The sequence below is a fragment of the Lutra lutra genome, chromosome X (genome assembly GCF_902655055.1).
Source record: "Lutra lutra chromosome X, mLutLut1.2, whole genome shotgun sequence".
Lineage (NCBI taxonomy): Eukaryota > Metazoa > Chordata > Mammalia > Carnivora > Mustelidae > Lutra > Lutra lutra.
Genome location: NC_062296.1, coordinates 19,417,187 through 19,435,517, shown reverse-complemented (window position 1 = coordinate 19,435,517; position 18,331 = coordinate 19,417,187). Strand labels below are relative to the sequence as shown.

Genomic DNA, 18,331 nt, shown 5'->3' with positions numbered 1-18,331 from the left:
CTTTCTGAAGGTTGATCATTGCATGTGTGTGTGTGTGTGTGTGTGTGCATGCATGTGCGCACGTGTGTGTGTGTGTGTGTGTGTGTGTATAAAATCTTTGGGCAAAAATTATAATAATCAGGGAGTAGAATTCACACTCCATTTGCCCCGGTAGGGGTAAAGAAATTATTCTGTATGTATGTGTGTGTGTAATTGATAATTTATATAAAATTCTTAGAGTGGTTCCCCTTTCTTTACATCCTCACCACTGCTGGTAGGAATGCAACCTGGTGCAGCCACTTTGGAAAACAGTATGGAGGGTTCCCAAGACATTAAAAATAGAGCTACCCTATGACCCAGAAATTGGACTACTAGGTATTTACCCCAAAGATACAGATGTAGTGAAAAGAAGGAGCACATGCACCCCAATATTCATAGCAGCAATGTCCATAATAACCAAACTGTAGAAGGAGCCAAGATGCCCTTCAACAGATGAATGGATAAAGATGCGGTTCATATAGACAAAGGAATATTACTCAGACATCAGAAGGGATGATTACCCACCATTGGCAGCAATATGAATTGAAAATGGAGGGGATTATGCTGAGTGAAATAAGTCAAGCAGACAAAGACAATTATCATATGGTTTCACTCGTATGTGGAAAATAAGGAATAGCATGGAGGACCACAGGGGAAGGGAGGGAAAACTGAACAGGAAAAGATAAGAGAGAGAGACAAACCATGAGAGACTCTGGATTCTGGGAAAAAACCTGAGGGTTAGAGAGGGGAGGAAAGTGGGAGGATGGGGTAACCGGGTGATGGATATTAAGGAGGGCAGGTGTGGTGATGAATACTGGGTGTTATATGCAATTAATGAATCACTGAACACTACATCAAAAACTAATGATGTACTATATGCCAGCTAACTGAACATAATAAAAGAAATTCTTAGGGGCGCCTGGGTGGCTCAGTGGGTTAAGCCTCTGCCTTTGGCTCGGGTCATGATCCCAGGGTGCTGGGATCGAGCCCCGCATCAGGCTCTCTCCTCGGCAGGGAGCCTGCTTCCTCCTCTCTCTCTGCCTGCCTCTCTGCCTCCTTGTGATCTCTCTCTCTGTCCAATAAATAAATAAAAAATCTAAAAAAAAAATTCTTAGAGTGGTTCCTGGCACATAATAAGAATTCAATAAATTGTTTATTGAATAGCAATTTTTTATAAATTGTTGTTTATTGAAGAGGAATTTTTTTTAAAATTGCTGAGATATTATAGTAATTTTCTGAAAGTTGCCAAATACTCCTATAATTTGTTTTTCAAAGTCAATTTCCTTTATGCATTTTCCTCTCCAGAGTGTACAACAAGGAGCCTCACCACCCCATTCTCTAGTTTTAGAAACACAGTTATATCATATTTCTCTTTGGCTCTCACTTTTATGGCTTTGCTTTTAATCTGGTTGACTCCTATTCCAGTTCCTCTGACCTATGCTTGATATATTTTAAGTAAAGATGGCCCCAAACTTAGGAATGAGTTATGTCCAAAAGTTAACTCATAAGTCATCAGCAAGGAACTCAGAGCACGTTTTCTCCACTGACACAGAGTAGCTACATTCCAAAGGCAACTCACCAACACCTATTTAGGTCACCATTCTATCACTAATAATACTAAAAGCCTTAGGAATACTTTTTTAAAGTATGTTTATTGGAAGATAGGTTTTGAGTCCACATTAGGATTCTAAAAGCACAGGCACTGTTAGATGGCATTACTGCTTCAAGAAAAAATCTGCCATGAGGATCTGTGTAACCACCTTCAGGCCCTGATGAGTGTATGGGGAAATCGCCACAAGATATAAAAGTGGAAATCAGGGAATTCTCTACAGACAACAAATATAATAACTTGCTTCTCTGTGGGGGTCATGCACAATTCAGAAGGCTGCCAATCTCTCTTCATTTCTCTTTATGTTGTTGCTTGTGTTGGATGACTTCCTAACACAATGCCTGGGGCCATTTATTTAACAAACATTTATTAAATGGCTATTGTATGTCAGAGATACAAATCCAAGTATGTCATTCTCTGCCTTTGAGAGACTCACATTTGAGTTGGGGAGTAAATAAGCACAGTGAAGTGCTGTAGATACTGTGATCCATATTTGTACAGGTTATAGAGACCAATTCTAAATGGGCAGTCAGGAAATATTTAATAGAAGAGATGACCCCTTTTGTAGTCTTGAGAGAGAAGTAGTTTGCCAGTTGGATAAAGAAGGACAATTTTAGCGGATGCAATACCAACAAGTACAGCAGTACAAAACCCAGCTTGGTGTACTTCCAGATAGTGCCAACAATTTAATTCCCACAGCAGAAGGTGTGGGAAGTGTTTTGGCAATACATAAAACTTGAGAAGAAAGCAGTAGGCCAGATTATAGGGAGAGTGTTATGCTATATTAAGGAGCTAGCACTTTATTTACTCTACAAGTCAATAAACTATGGCCAAATCCAGCTCTTGGCTTATACAGCCCATGAGCTAAGATTAGTTTTTAAATTGTTAAGTAATGTAAGAGAAACAACAACTAAGAAACCTATTCTACAAAGACTGTGTGTAGCCAACAAAGCCTAAAATATTTACTATCTGGCCCTTTACAGAAAAAGTTTGCTGAGCCTTGCTACAGATTGTGGGCAACCATTAAAGATTTTTTGAGCAGATCAGTAAGTAACATGTTCAGAATTGTGTTTTTAAAATCTCACTTTTACACCAAAAGTATACTATTGATTGAAGAGTTTTAAGACTGGACATAGGGTCAGTTGGGAGGCCATTAATAATCTGAGACCTAATGCAGAACTAAACTAAGGATTTAGCAATAAGGATTTGGAAAAAACTTGGGTCATTAGAGTACCCCTTCCATTTGCACTTTTACATGCAATTTCATTTACTTTCAATGTGCATTTTCTCAGAAGCAGGTTATTTAACACAGATATAATAAAGGGCCTCAAGGGTTGGGTGATCTCATCCTGAACATTATTCACTTCTTTTCAACATTCAATGAGCACATAGAAATATAGAGAGAGTAGGGTCTAGAGCCACATAGTTATGTTTTATTTGTATATGACAACCCCCTTCTCTGACCCAGTATAACTTTGTGTGGCATATAAAATTGCACTTTGTTTATTTAAATATAATGTTTATTTTAATGTTTATTTAAATATAATGAATGCCCTCTGGCTCCTTTCATGATTTCTGAAGTTCACTCATCACATTTTACTCCTTTAGACATACTGTTACATTTCATGCAGCATCAATAGTACCACTATGAACCTTAAAAATTTTTTTCTAAAAAATATTATTGGGGCACCTGGGTGGCTCAGTGGGTTAAAGCCTCTGCCTTCGGCTCAGGTCACGATCTCAGGGTCCTGGGATCGAGTCCTGCATTGGGCTCTCTGCTCAACAGGGAGCCTGCCTCCCCCTCTCTCTCTCTGCCTGCCTCTCTGCCTACTTGTGATCTCTCTCTCTCTCTGTCAAATAAATAAATAAAATATTTTTTAAAAATAAAAAAAATTATTAAAGAAACATGGTGTATATAGGCAATGGAATACAGCCATCAAAAAATAAAATCTTGCCATTTGCAAAGATGTAGATGGAACTAGAGGGTATTATACTAAGCTAAATAAGTCAATCAGAAAAAAACAATTGTCATATGATCTCTCTGATATGAGGAATTTAAGAGGCAAGGAGGGCATTCGTGGGGGAAGGGAGGGAAAAATGAAACAAGATGAGACCAGGGAGGAAGACAAACCTTAAGAGACTCTTAATCTCAGGAAACAAACTGAGGGTTGCTGGAGGGGAGGGGGGTGGGAGGAATGGGGTGGCTGGGTTATGGACACTGGGGTGGGTATGTGCTATGGTGAGTGCTGTGAATTTTATAAGACTGATGATTCACAGACCTGTACCCCTGAAACAAATAATACATTATATGTAAATATGTATATTTACATATATTTATATATTTTTATATATATTTTATATATTTATATATATTTTTACATATTTATATATATTTATGTATATAGTTTAGTTATAGTTATAGTTATGGTTATAGTTATTCAATATAGTATTGGAAGTCCTAGCCACAGCGGACTTTATATTTATATATATTTTATATATTTATATATATATTTATATGTATTTTTTACATATTTATATATTTATGTATATAGTTTAGTTATAGTTATAGTTATTCAATATAGTATTGGAAGTCCTAGCCACAGCAGACAACAAAAAGAAATAAAAAGTAGGGGCTGCTGCATGGCTTAGTTGTTTGAGCACCAACTCTTGATTTTGGCTCTGGTCATGGTCTCAGGACTATAGGATCAAGCCCCATGTTGGGTTCTGTGCTGGGTGTGGAGCCTGCTTGAGATTTTCTCTCTCTCTCCCTCTGTCCCTCCTCCACCCCACTCACACATGCTCTCTCAGAAGGTAGAAAAGAAAAGAAATAAAAGGCATCCAAATCAGTAAGGAAGAAGTAAAACTTTCACTATTTGCAGATGACATAATACTACATATAGAAAACCTGGATGTACTGTGTGGTGACTAACATAACACACACACACACAAAAGTCAGTAAGAAAACCTGAAAGACTCCAGCAAAAAACTGCTAGAACTGATAAACAAATTCAGCAAAGTCACAGGACACAAAATCATTCTACGGAAATCTGTTGCATTTCTATATACCAATAATGAAGCAGCAGAAAGAGAAATTAAGACAATAGTCCCATTTACAATTGCACCAAAAATAATAAGATACCTAGGAATAAACCTAAGCAAAGAGGTGAAAGACTTGTACTCTAAAAACTATAAAACACAGGGACGCCTGGGTGGCTCAGTTGGTTAAGCGGCTGCCTTCCGCTCAGGTCATGATCCCAGCGTCCTGGGATCGAGTCCTGCATCGGGCTCCTTGCTCGGCAAGGAGCCTGCTTCTCCGTCTGCCTCTGCCTGCCTCTCTGTCTGCCTGTGCTCGCTCACTCTCTCTCCCTCTGTCTCTGACAAATAAATAAATAAAATCTTAAAAAAAAAAAAACAAAAAAAACTATAAAACACAGATGAAAGAAATTGAAGATGACACAAAGAAATGGCAAGACATTCCATGTGGTGGACTGGAAGAACAAATATTATTAAAATGTCTACCCAAAGCAATCTATACATTTAATGCAATTCTATCAAAATACTAACAGCATTTTTCACAGAGCTACAGCAAACAATCTGCTGAACTGCACTACTACGTATTTACCCAAGGAATACAAAAATATTAATTCAAGGGGATATGTTTATAGTAGCATTATTTGCAATAGCCAAATTACGGAAGCAGCCCAAGTGTCCATAGATGAATAGACAAAGAAGATGTATATGTATATATATATATATATGTATATACATATATATATATATATATACACACACACACATATATATGTATGTGTGTGTGTGTGTATTCAGCCATAAAAAAGAATGAAATCTTGCTCTGTGCAACAGTGTGGATGGAGCAAGAGTGTGTATTATGCTAAATGAAATAAGTCAGTCAGAGAAAGAAAAATATCATAGGATTTCACTCATATGTGGAATTTAAGGAACCAAACAAACAAGCAAAGGGGAAATGAGAAAGAGAGAAATCAAGAAATAGACTTAGCTACAGAGAACGAACTGATGGTTGCCAGAGGGGAGGTGAGAGGGGATGGGTGAAATAGGTAATGGGAATTAACAAGTGCACTTGTCCTAATGAGCACCAGGTGATTAAAATAAAAACTTTAAAAATACATATATTATTGTTTTCCTGCTGGCCTTTCTCGCTTGGAGGAGGTCTGTAGGCAACAGCCATGACACCCAGCCCAAATGCCATGATGTTGAAGACCCACATCCACAAGGCCTGGCAGTGTCATGGCCACATGGTTCAACCAGCCAGCAGAGAAGATCCACAGGCTCAAGGCCTGCAAGCCAAGGCACACCACATGGCCCGAGCACTCGCATCCAGTCCCATCCAGCCCATCCTGAAGTGCCCTATGGTGAGGTATCACACCAAACTGCAAGCTGGCAGGGCCTTCAGCATGGAATTTATGGGTGGCTGGTCTCCACAAGAAAGTGGCATGGATCATTGGAATCTCAGTGAATCCAAGAAGGCAGAAAAACCCCACAGAATTGCCACAGACCAATGTGAAGTGGGTGAAGGAGAAAGGCTCCAAGCTCATTCTCTCCCCCAGGAAGCCCTAGACCCAAAGAAGGGAGACAGCTCTGCTGAAGAATTCAAATTGACTACCCAGCTGACAGGACCAGTCATGTACATATGGAATGTCTGTAAGGAGAAAGCCAGAGTCATTAGAGAAGAGAAGAGGAACTTCAAGGCATTCGCCAGTCTTCGAATGGCATGTGCCAATGCCTGGCTCTTTGGCACCTGGGCAAAAAGGGCCAAGGAAGCTGTAGAACAGGGTGTTGAAAAGAAAAAGTGCCATTGGCAACTTGCAACTATATATATATATAATAAATATACAAAACTGCTTATATATAATACATATATACATAATGTCAGAGATTTCCAGTTTCTAAGTTTTTCTTTGCTCATATATCATTTGCTTTCCTTTTTTTAAAATCATATTGGTGATTTCCTTCATATTCTATCTACTATAGATAGAAACCCACAGATATAATCATTCTGTAATATATTGATATAAAAAAACCACTATCTCATAAACCTTAAATGAACACAAGGTTACATGTCCATTATATCTCAATAAAGCTGGAGCAGAAAGGAAACCCACAAATAAATGTTTGCTCACTTCATGCAAAAAAAAGTCCTAGAATAATAATATCTAAAATTTGCTCAAGATATTTTCACAAATATTGTCTCATTTGAGCTTCACAACAATGTGAAATCACTTTACAGATGAGAAATTCAAAGATCTGGAAGCTGAGAGATTTTCTCAAGTTCGCAAAGCTGGTAAGTGGTAGAACTGGGACTAAAACCATCTCTGACCCAAGAGCATGTAAATTTTCCACTGTGCCTCTTCCATACCAGAAGCAGATTCAGATTTTCTCAACATCTTGTTCATGACAGTCACTCACTTTTGAGCTGTGAAGTCTTGCTGAGTCACTCTGCTTGCTTTTGTGTGCCCCTGTGTTAGCCTATATCCATTCCTGCATTACAGCTCCATAAAGGACTCTCATAATTGACCTCAAGTCACCGTAACTTATCTGTCTATAATTTCTCAAACACATGACAACCGTCTTCCCTTCTTGCACATGAGAATATGTCAGTAGCCTTGCTTGCTTTTGCTTCTTCCCAATATCACCCAGACTCTTCATCTATTGCAGCATTTGTCATCTTCTCTTTGATTTCCCTATTTCTGTTCTAATTTCTTTATTTCTTTTCTCTGCTCTCCATTAGTTTGTTCTAAAATTGAAAATATCTATTTTTCTTTTCAAAGCATTTGGCTTCAATTCTTTCCTTGAGAGCTTTCTACAAATTATTTTTTCATCTGTACCAATCCTCTCTGACAGCTTGAAATGAAAGCTGGGCTTCTCTCTCCTTGACCATTCCTCATCATTTTCAATGCTTTTTCTTACTTAAAGGAATTTGCTCATCTCCCATTTACCTCTGCCAAATTTCCAGGCTTTTAAGAAATTAATTTCAGCTATTACCATTGCATGATCAGAAAAAGTGCTATCTTTCATTTTATACGTCAGACCTCTACTCTCTCTTGCATATAAATCCTGTCAACCCTACTGGATGACTTCCCTTTTATGTAAGCATAATGCCAAGTACTAGCATACACTTCCAAATAATCTTTCAAGTCTACACTTTGGCACACAATTTTCTAAGTATTCGGCTTCACTGGTTAATTTCCAATTATCTCTGGCCTTATTCCCTTTTCTGAGATGAAACTGAAATGTCCCTCTACTCCAAAACCACTCAACTTTATGAAGAATGAAGAAAGGACACTGCATCCTTAATTTACAAATCCAAACTGTTCTTCTCCCTAATTGATATCCTCTGTCATATCTTCCAATTCAGATCTCCTATCTTTCAAACATTTATATGATGATATTTTACCAAAAATCCTCTGTTGTAGTCTCTCCTTTTCAGTAACAGGAAAACCCAAAGCCATGCCATATGAATAATGGACAAGTACTATAAGCAAGCAACAGTATGTTGTGGAAATAGAGAAATCAATTAAATTATTTGTGGGTAAGGAAAACATGGATTACTTATATGATAGATGAATTTGAGGTAGTTTTGAAATAAATAAATAAATAAGATTTTATAAATAGATATAAGATTTTTAGTAAGATTTTAAAGGCTAACACAGAGGCAGACAAAAGCATAAATAAGATTTTAATAAGCAAAATGCGGTATAGGAAATGATCATATCCCAAATGGCAAGAAAAAAATGCACCAAAGTGTAAATGCTCATCATAGGATGCATTTTCAGAATGGCTAGTTCCTATTGGCTGAAAGCAAGTGTTGTAAATTAAGAAATATAAGGTGGGGGCATGTTTTAGAGCATATTGTTAACCTAAGAATTTCAGTTCTATTGTATAGTAAAGAGTAAACCATTGAAAGTTTTTTAACTGGTGGTGGTAACATAATTGATTCTCAAATCCTTACTGAAAGAATGAACGAAAGAATCAAAGATATATCCAAATGTTTTATTTGGGTGACTAGGAAGAGAGCAAAACTTAACAAAGGAAAGACAGAAAGGGACATGCTGGCTTTGGTCAAAGGGCTCAGCTTTGGATATAATTGAATGTAACATGCTTGAAAGTCATCTGAATCTAGCTGTTCATCAAATACACAGAGATGCAGGGCTGAGAGGTTGGACATACAGATAAAAACTGGAAGTCCACTACATAGAAAGGATAGTTAAAATTGTAGAGGTGAGTGAAATCACCAAGCCCAAAGTCAGAGAAAAAATGAGAAGGAGTATCCCAGAGGAATACCCACCCTTATGGGGTAGGGAGAGAAAGAAGCAAGTTAAGGAGAAAAGGTGTCCTGAGTTAGAAGAAGAATTCAGAGACTGAAATATTACTGAAGCCAAAGAAATAAAGAATTTAAAGGAATGGGATATTTAACAATGCTGAATGTTTCCAAGATACAGAGGAGGATGAGTTCTAAGAAGCATTAAGTTTGACAATTAGGAAGTCATCAGTAATCTTCAAATAAGATGTTTCAGTAGACTGGAAGGTACAGAAGCTAGACAGCAGGTGTGAGAAAGTAGATGCAGCAATTGTAGACTACTCTTCAGTGAAGTTTGGTGATAAAGGGAAGGTAAGAAATGAGACAATTCACGAATTTATCAGGATTAAGGGATGAATGCTCTTAGACCTGGAGAATCCTTTGTGTGATTGTAGGCATAAGGAAAGGAATTTGGTACAAAGTAGGATACACACACACACACACACACACGCACACGCACGTGTACATATATAGATATATACACGTATGTGTGTATACATGTGTATGTGTGTATTTAGAGAGAGAGAAATAAAGGCAAGAAGAGTGAAAGGCAAAGAGGGAAGGGAAGGAAATTGAAGGGAAGGGAAAGAGGGAGGGAATAAAAATATAGGGTAAAAATTGTAGCATGTGAAGTGAGGATAATTACTGAAGCAAGAACCTGAAAAATCAAGATGTGGAATCAGCTAACCATGTACATGCAGTCATTAGCTCTGACAGGAAGGCATGTCGGAACTTCTTTCTCAGAGGCAGAAAAAAAGGATAGGTTCAGATACAGGAAAAAGTTAAAGTTAAGGGAGAAAAATAAACAAATAGACATTCCTCTCTAATCAATCTGAATTTCTTTTTTTTTATTAACATATAATGTATTATTCGCCCCAGGGGTACAGGTCTGTGAATCGCCAGGTTTACACACTTCACAGCACTCACCACAGCACATACCTTCCCCAATGCTCATAACCCCACCACCCTCTACCTCCCCCCCTCCCCCTGGCAACCCTGTTTGTTCGGTGAGATTAAGAGTCTCTTATGGTTTGTCTTCCTCCCGATCCCATCTTGTTTCATTTATTCCTTTCCTACTCCCCAAACCCCCCACATTGCCTCTCCACTTCCTTATATCAGGGAGATAATGTCTTTCTCTGATTGACTTATTTCACTAAGCATAATACCCTCTAGTTCCATCCACATCATCGCAAATGGCAAGATTTCATTTCTTTTGATGGTTGCATAGTATTCTATTGTATATATATATAACACATCTTCTTTATCCACTCATCTGTTGATGGACATCTAGGTTCTTTCCATAGTTTGACTATTGTGGACATTGCTGCTATAAACATTCAGGTGTGCATGCCCCTTCAGATCACTACATTTGTATCTTTAGGGTAAATACCCAGTAGTGCAATTGCTGGGTCATAGGGTAGCTCTATTTTCAACTTTTTGAGGAACCTCCATGCTGTTTTCCAGAGTGGTTGCACCAGCTTGCATTCCCACCAACAGTGTAGGAAGGTTCCCCTTTCTCCGCATCCTCGCCAGCATCTGTCATTTCCTGAATTGTAAATTTTAGCCATTCTGACCAGTGTGAGGTAGTATCTCATTGTGGTTTTGTCAATCTGAATTTCTATTACCCATATCTCTGTTCCTCCTAGTTCTGTGTCTAGGACTCCATCTTCAGGGAATGTGTAGTATTTATTTTCTTAAGCCTGTGTCTCTCATTTTCTGCTCTGAGGATGTTTTATGTAGCAAACCCACATTGTCTTTTTCTTTCAGTAACTACTAGTTTACTCCAGCTGTTTTTTGCTGCCCTTCCACTTTCACTATTTTCCTTTACTTCTTTCTCTCTCCTTACATAACATCCATTTTTATTCTGTCCCTCAATAAACACATGATCCACACAAATTAGTTCCTGTTTCTCTAACTTATTTTGGTAGACCTTTCCTGATTAGTGAAGATTATAGCTAGTGACTGCTACATTTTTCAAAAGGTTGAACTGTTATAGAAAGTGAATTCCAGAGAAGGGATAGCATAGCAAGAAAAAACTTGAATGTATTTATAGGATAAGAGTCAGTAGAAAAGGAAGTCAAGGAATTAAAAACAAAACAAGACAGAGCAAATGATTTGAGTCTAGAGCAAATGGAAGGAAATGAAACCCAGAGCACAGGTAGAAGGATTTTTCTAAGGTGTAATGAGGATACTTTTCCACTGAGGCAGGAGGGAAAGTAGTTAGTGATGGGTCAAATGTGTACATGTTTGTAGGGAGAAGGGAAAGACTTCTATTCTCTGGAATAGTAGGGAGGTCAATTACTAAAAGTAAAGGTGCAAGTGATGAAGTAGAAGATGGAAGGAGGCTCATGGAGGTCCCAACAAGCTATTGTGGGAAATAGAGAAGAGAGTACTCTAGAAAAACATCAAATTATCACAGAGCATGGAGGGTCAAAGGCAGCCTAAAAGCCATAAGTATTTAGAAACACAAATCCATATAGTTGTGATATCTCATCTTAACAATACTTAGAAGCCTTCATGTAGGAAACAATGGCCTGAATATAGTCTAAGTATAGAAAAAGAGATGCATTAATTCAGGTGAAATTAAGATAGAAATAGATTCCAATGTCTCAATAGAGTACATTGTGCTTGAAAAACTATAGGAGTTTGTTAAGACTGAAAATATAGTAAATGAGGCTCGAAAAGTTTATGAGGAACCTAACTATTTATGTCCTCAATTCCTTTGGCAATGGGTATTCAATGAATTGTTTTGAGGATAAGAATGACTGATTTGAAAATACCACTAAAGGATATCTGTGGAGAGTAGATAGGGGGAGATATTGGAGGCAGAGGCTACTTACAAAGTTATTTCAAGAGTACAGATAAGAGGACCTACACAGAGGTGGGCACAGAGAAGAGGAAATGGATTGGAGAGAACTATAGAGATGTTTGGTTGAGGATAATTGAGAAAATTTGGTGACTAAATGAGATTTTAGTTCATTTAATTGTTGGACTTCTTCCTACAGATCCTTATTACTCTCTTCGGCAGCTGATAAGTGATCCCTCCTCTGGTAAAAGCCAAGAGGAAAAATATTAGAACTAAATGCATGTAAAACTCATAGAGTATTCTCGAAACTTGTACAGTCTAACAGAAAGAGCATGGGCTTTGGAATAAGAGAGTCCTGGGTTCTAAACCCATGTCCACTGCTTACTATCTGCATGGTTTGGCATAGTTAACTTCACTGAGCTTTCATTTTTCCTGCATAAAAAGAGGATCATATCTATTTTCCAGAGGCATTGTTGGGTTTAAGTGAAATACTGAAAACATGTATAGGTGGCAGGTGGTTTGAACACCTCCTAGTATATAGTAAATGCTCAAAAAGTGGTAGCTAGTCCTGTTTCCATTGTTTTGTTGCTAATAGTATCTTTGCTATTATCTGTGTTCATGTAGTGCTTTTCCCAGGTTTGGCTGTATCCCCCAGGGCTAGTTTCATAGTGTCACAGCCTGATCCTGCCTTTGCACTGAAGTCATAGCAACCCACATTGCATAGAGGTGACTCCCCAACTATCACTAAATAAACCACTATGCTTTAAGTACCCTGTGTGTGGAGGACCCTCCACATTGGGTGGAGGACCTTCCCTGCCTCTTGTCCCACCACTGAGCTGACTGGCACTAGACTTACACCAATGGCAGAGGCCGTCCCACAAATAAGATTGCATTTTCCTGACAAATAAAACCACACCACACATAAATTGCTTCTCAAATCATGTGTTTTATGGTTGCCATACTGTACGTACAAATAAACCTCATATCATCTTATATGCCATATATTAATATGTTACATCCATATTTTCCCTCACACCTCACATACAACTACCTGAAAAAGTTACCAAGTGGAAGAAGCCTCTCCAATTCCATCACATAAGGAGCTCTTCCACAAGTAAAATCTTCAGTAGCTAGACCCCAGAAATTCAAATATTGGGACACTTGAAAGGTTTACTTCTGGTGGTAGGCATAAATTTAGTTGTTCCAATGGTGAACTAGATGTAACCAACTAGAGTAGAAGGAGGTGTGAGGCTATACATGGAAGTTTGAATGGGCAGGTCAGTCAAACATAACTTTTGTCCCGATTCTAGGAGATCATACAGAGCATCATTCAAGAAATACTAAAATATGACTGGAACCCTGCATAAACCAAAGGTTTATCACACTGTAATTGAAATGGGAAAGTCTGCTTTCATCTTTAGTCTTTTGAGTATAAGAAGTCATTGTATGGAGTCAAGATGGAGGAGAAGTAGAAGGCTGAGACTACTTCAGGTAGCAGGAGATCAGCTAGATAGCTTATCTAAAGATTGCAAACACCTACAAATCCAACGGGATATCGAAGAGAAGAAGAACAGCAACTCTAGAAACAGAAAATCAACCACTTTCTGAAAGGTAGGACTGGCGGAGAAGTGAATCCAAAGTGACGGGAAGATAGACTGCGGGGGAAGGGGCCAGCTCCTGGCAAGCGGCGGAGCAGCAGAGCACAAAATCAGGACTTTTAAAAGTCTGTTCCGCTGAGGGACATCCTCCAGAGGCTTAACCGGGGTGAAGCCCACGTGGGGTCAGCATGGCCTCAGGTCCCGCAGGGTCACAGAAGGATCGGGGGTGTCTGAGTGTCGCAGGGCTTACAGGTATCAGAACGGTGAAGCCGGCTACAGAGACAGAGCCGATGAATGAGCTCTAAGCTCGGGGTTACCTTGAACCGGTCGCAGGCTCGGTCAGCTCGGAGCGTGGCCGGAGACCAGGGTGAGGGGAGTAATTGGGTGCTGTTCTCTGAGGGTGCACTGAGGAGTGGGGCCGCGGGCTCTCGGCTCCTCCAGGCCGGAGACCGGGAGGCCGCCATCTTCATTCCCGCCCTCCAGAACTCTACAGAAGGCGCTCAGGGAACAAAAGCTCCCTAAAGCAAACCCGAGCAGATTACTCAGACTGGCCCCAGGTAAGGGCCGTGCAACTCCGCCTGGGGCAAAGACACCTGAGAATCACTACAACAGGCCCCTCCCTGAGAAGATCAACAAGAAACCCAGCCAGGACGAAGTGCACCTACCAAGGAGTGCAGTTTCAATACCAAGGAGAGCAGCGGAATTCCAGAGGAGGAGAAAGCAAAGCACGGAACTCATGGCTTTCTCCCCATGATTCTTTAGCCTTGCAGTTAATTTATTTTTTTTTTTCTTTTTCAATTTTTTTTCTTCTTCTGCTAAATTTTTTAAACTTTTACGCTTTTCTTTTTTAACGTTTTTTAACTAGTTTATCTAATATATATATATTTTTTTTCCTTTTTATATTTTTTCCTTATTGGTTTTCTTTTTGTAATTGTTTCCTTCTTTTTTTTTTCTTTCTGAACCTCTTTTTATATCCCCTTTCTCCCCCCTCACGATTTGAGATCGCTTCTGATTTGGCTAAAGCATATTTTCCTGGGGTTGTTGCCACCCTTTTAGTATTTTACTTGCTCCTTCATATACTCTTATCTGGATAAAATGACAAGGCGGAAAAATTCACCACAAAAAAAAGAACAAGAGGCAGTACCAAAGGCTAGGGACCTAATCAATACAGACATTGGTAATATGTCAGATATAGAGTTCAGAATGATGATTCTCAAGGTTCTAGCCAGGCTCGAAAAAGGCATGGAAGATATTAGAGAAACCCTCTCGGGAGATATAAAAGCCCTTTCTGGAGAAATAAAAGAACTAAAAACTAACCAAGTTGAAATCAAAAAAGCTATTAATGAGGTGCAATAAAAAATGGAGGCTCTCACTGCTAGGATAAATGAGGCAGAAGAATTAGCAATATAGAAGACCAAATGACAGAGAATAAAGAAGCTGAGCAAAAGAGGGACAAACAGCTACTGGACCATGAGGGGAGAATTCGAGAGATAAGTGACACCATAAGACGAAACAACATTAGAATAAATGGGATTCCAGAAGAAGAGGAAACAGAGAGGGGAGCAGAAGGTATATTGGAGAGAATTATTGGAGAGAATTTCCCCAATATGGCAAAGGGAACAAGCATCAAAATCCAGGAGGTTCAGAGAACCCCCCTCAAAATCAATAAGAATAGGTCCACACCCCGTCATCTAATAGTAAAACTTACAAGTCTTAGCGACAAAGAGAAAATCCTGAAAGCAGCCTGGGAAAAGAACTCTGTAACGTACAATGGTAAAAATATTAGATTGGCAGCAGACTTATCCACAGAGACCTGGCAGGCCAGAAAGAGCTGGCATGATATATTCAGAGTACTAAATGAGAAAAACATGCAGCCAAGAATACTATATCCAGCTAGGCTATCATTGAAAATAGAAGGAGAGATTAAAAGCTTCCAGGACAAACAAAAACTGAAAGAATTTGCAAACACCAAACCAGCTCTACAGGAAATATTGAAAGGGGTCCTCTAAGCAAAGAGAGACCCTAAAAGTAGTAGATCAGAAAGAAACAGAGACAATATACAATAACAGTCACCTTACAGGCAATACAATGGCACTAAATTCATATCTCTCAATACTTACCCTGAATGTTAATGGGCTAAATGCCCCAATCAAAAGACACAGGGTATCAGAATGGATAAATAAACAAAACCCATCTATATGTTGCCTACAAGAAACTCATCTTAAACCCGAAGACACCTCCAGATTTAAAGTGAGGGGGTGGAAAAGAATTTACCATGCTAATGGACATCAGAAGAAAGCAGGAGTGGCAATCCTTATATCAGATCAATTAGATTTTAAGCCAAAGACTATAATAAGAGATGAGGAAGGACACTATATCATACTCAAAGGAACTATCCAACAAGAATCTAACAATTTTAAATATCTATGCCCCTAACGTGGGAGCAGCCAACTATATAAACCAATTAATAACACAATCAAAGAAACATATCGACAATAATACAATAATAGAAGGGGACTTTCACACTCCCCTCACTGAAATGGACAGATCATCCAAGCAAAAGATCAACAAGGAAATCAAGGCCTTAAATGACACACTGGACCAGATGGACATCACAGATATATTCAGAACATTTCATCCCAAAGCAACAGAATACACATTCTTCTCTAGTGCACATGGAACATTCTCCAGAATAGATCACATTCTTGGTCCTAAATCAGGTCTCAACCGTTATCAAAAGATTGGAATCATTCCCTGCATATTTTCAGACCACAATGCTCTGAAGCTAGAACACAATCACAAGAGGAAATTTGGAAAGAACCCAAATACATGGAGACTAAACAGCATCCTTCTAAAGAATGAATAGGTCAACCAGGAAATTAAAGAAGAATTGAAAAAATTCATGGAAACAAATGATAATGAAAACACAATGGTTCAAAATCTGTGGGACACAACAAAGGCAGTCCTGAGAGGAAAATATATAGCAGTACAAGCCTTTCTCAAGAAACAAGAAAGGTCTCAGGTACACAGCCTAACCTTCCACCTAAAGGAGCTGGAGAAAGAATAAGAAAGAAGGCCTAAACCCAGCAGGAGAAGAGAAATCATAAAGATCAGAGCAGAAATCAATGAAATAGAAATAAAAAAAAAAAAACAATAGAACAAATCAATGAAACTAGGAGCTGGTTCTTTAAAAGAATTAATAAGATCGATAAACCCCTGGCCAGACTTATCAAAAAGAAAAGAGCAAGGACCCAAATAAATAAAATCATGAATGAAAGAGGAGAGATCACAACGAACAGCAAAGAAATACAGACAATTATAAGAACATACTACGAGCAACTCTACAACAACAAATTTGACAATCTGGAAGAAATGGATGCATTCCTAGAGACATATAAACTACCACAACTGAACCAGGAAGAAATAGAAAGCCTGAACAGACCCATAACCAGTAAGGAGATTGAAACAGTCATCAAAAATCTCCAAACAAACAAAAGCCCAGGGCCAGATGGCTTCCTGGGGGAATTCTACCAAACATTTCAAGAAGAACTAATTCCTATTCTCCTGAAACTGTTCCAAAAAATAGAAATGTAAGGAAAACTTCCAAACTCATTTTATGAGGCCAGCATCACCTTGATCCCAAAACCAGACAAGGATCCCAACAAAAAAGAGAACTACAGACGAATATCCTTGATGAACACAGATGCAAAAATTCTCACCAAAATACTAGCCAATAGGATTCAACAGTACGTTAAAAGGATTATTCACCACGACCAAGTGGGATTTATTCTGGGGCTGCAAGGTTGGTTCAACATCCGCAAATCAATCAATGTGATACAACACATTAATAAAAGAAAGAACAAGAACCATATGATACTCTCCATAGATGCTGAAAAAGTATTTGACAAAGTACAGCATCCCTTCCTGATCAAAACTCTTCAAAGTGTAGGGATAGAGGGCACATACCTCAATATTATCAAAGCCATCTATGAAAAACCCACCGCAAATATCATTCTCAATGGAGAAAAATGAAAGCTTTTCCGCTAAGGTCAGGAACACGTCAGGGATGTCTGTTATCACCACTGCTATTCAACATAGTACTAGAAGTCCTAGCCTCAGCAATCAGACAACAAAAGGAAATTAAAGACATCCAAATCGGCAAAGAAGAAGTCAAACTCTCATTCTTCGCAGATGATATGATACTATATGTGGAAAACCCAAAAGACTCCACTCCAAAACTGCTAGAACTTGTACAGGAATTCAGTAAAGTGTCAGGATATAAAATCAATGCACAGAAATCAGTTGCATTTCTCTACACCAACAACAAGACAGAAGAAAGAGAAATTAAGGAGTCAATCCCATTTACTTTTGCACCCAAAACTATAAGATACCTAGGAATAAACCTAACCAAAGAGACTAAGAATCTATACACAGAAAACTATAAAGTACTCATGATAGAAATTGAGGAAGACACAAAGAAATGGAAAAATGTTCCATGCTCCTGAATTGGAAGAATAAATATTGTGAAAATGTCTATGCTACCTAAAGCAATCTACACATTTAATGCAATTCCTATCAAAGTACCATCCATTTTTTTCAAAGAAATGGAACAAATAATCCTAAAATTTATATGGAACCAGAAAAGACCTCGAATAGCCAAAGGAATATTGAAGAAGAAAACCAAAGTTGGTGGCATCACAATTCCGGACTTCAAGCTCTATTACAAAGCTGTCATCATCAAGACAGCATGGTACTGGCACAAAAACAGACACATAGATCAATGGAACAGAATAGAGAGCCCAGAAATAGACCCTCAACTCTATGGTCAACTCATCTTCGACAAAGCAGGAAAGAATGTCCAATGGAAAAAAGACAGCCTCTTCAATAAATGGTGTTGGGAAAATGGGACAGCCACACGCAGAAAAATGAAATTGGATCATTTCCTTACACCACACACAAAAATA

At 38.6% G+C, this 18,331-nt stretch overlaps 1 pseudogene; it reads left to right on the top strand.

Annotated features, from left to right (window-relative positions):
- Positions 1-5,832: 5,832 nt before the first annotated feature.
- On the top strand, positions 5,833-7,176 carry LOC125091427 (60S ribosomal protein L13-like; annotated as a pseudogene).
- The last annotated feature ends 11,155 nt before the right edge of the window (positions 7,177-18,331 follow it).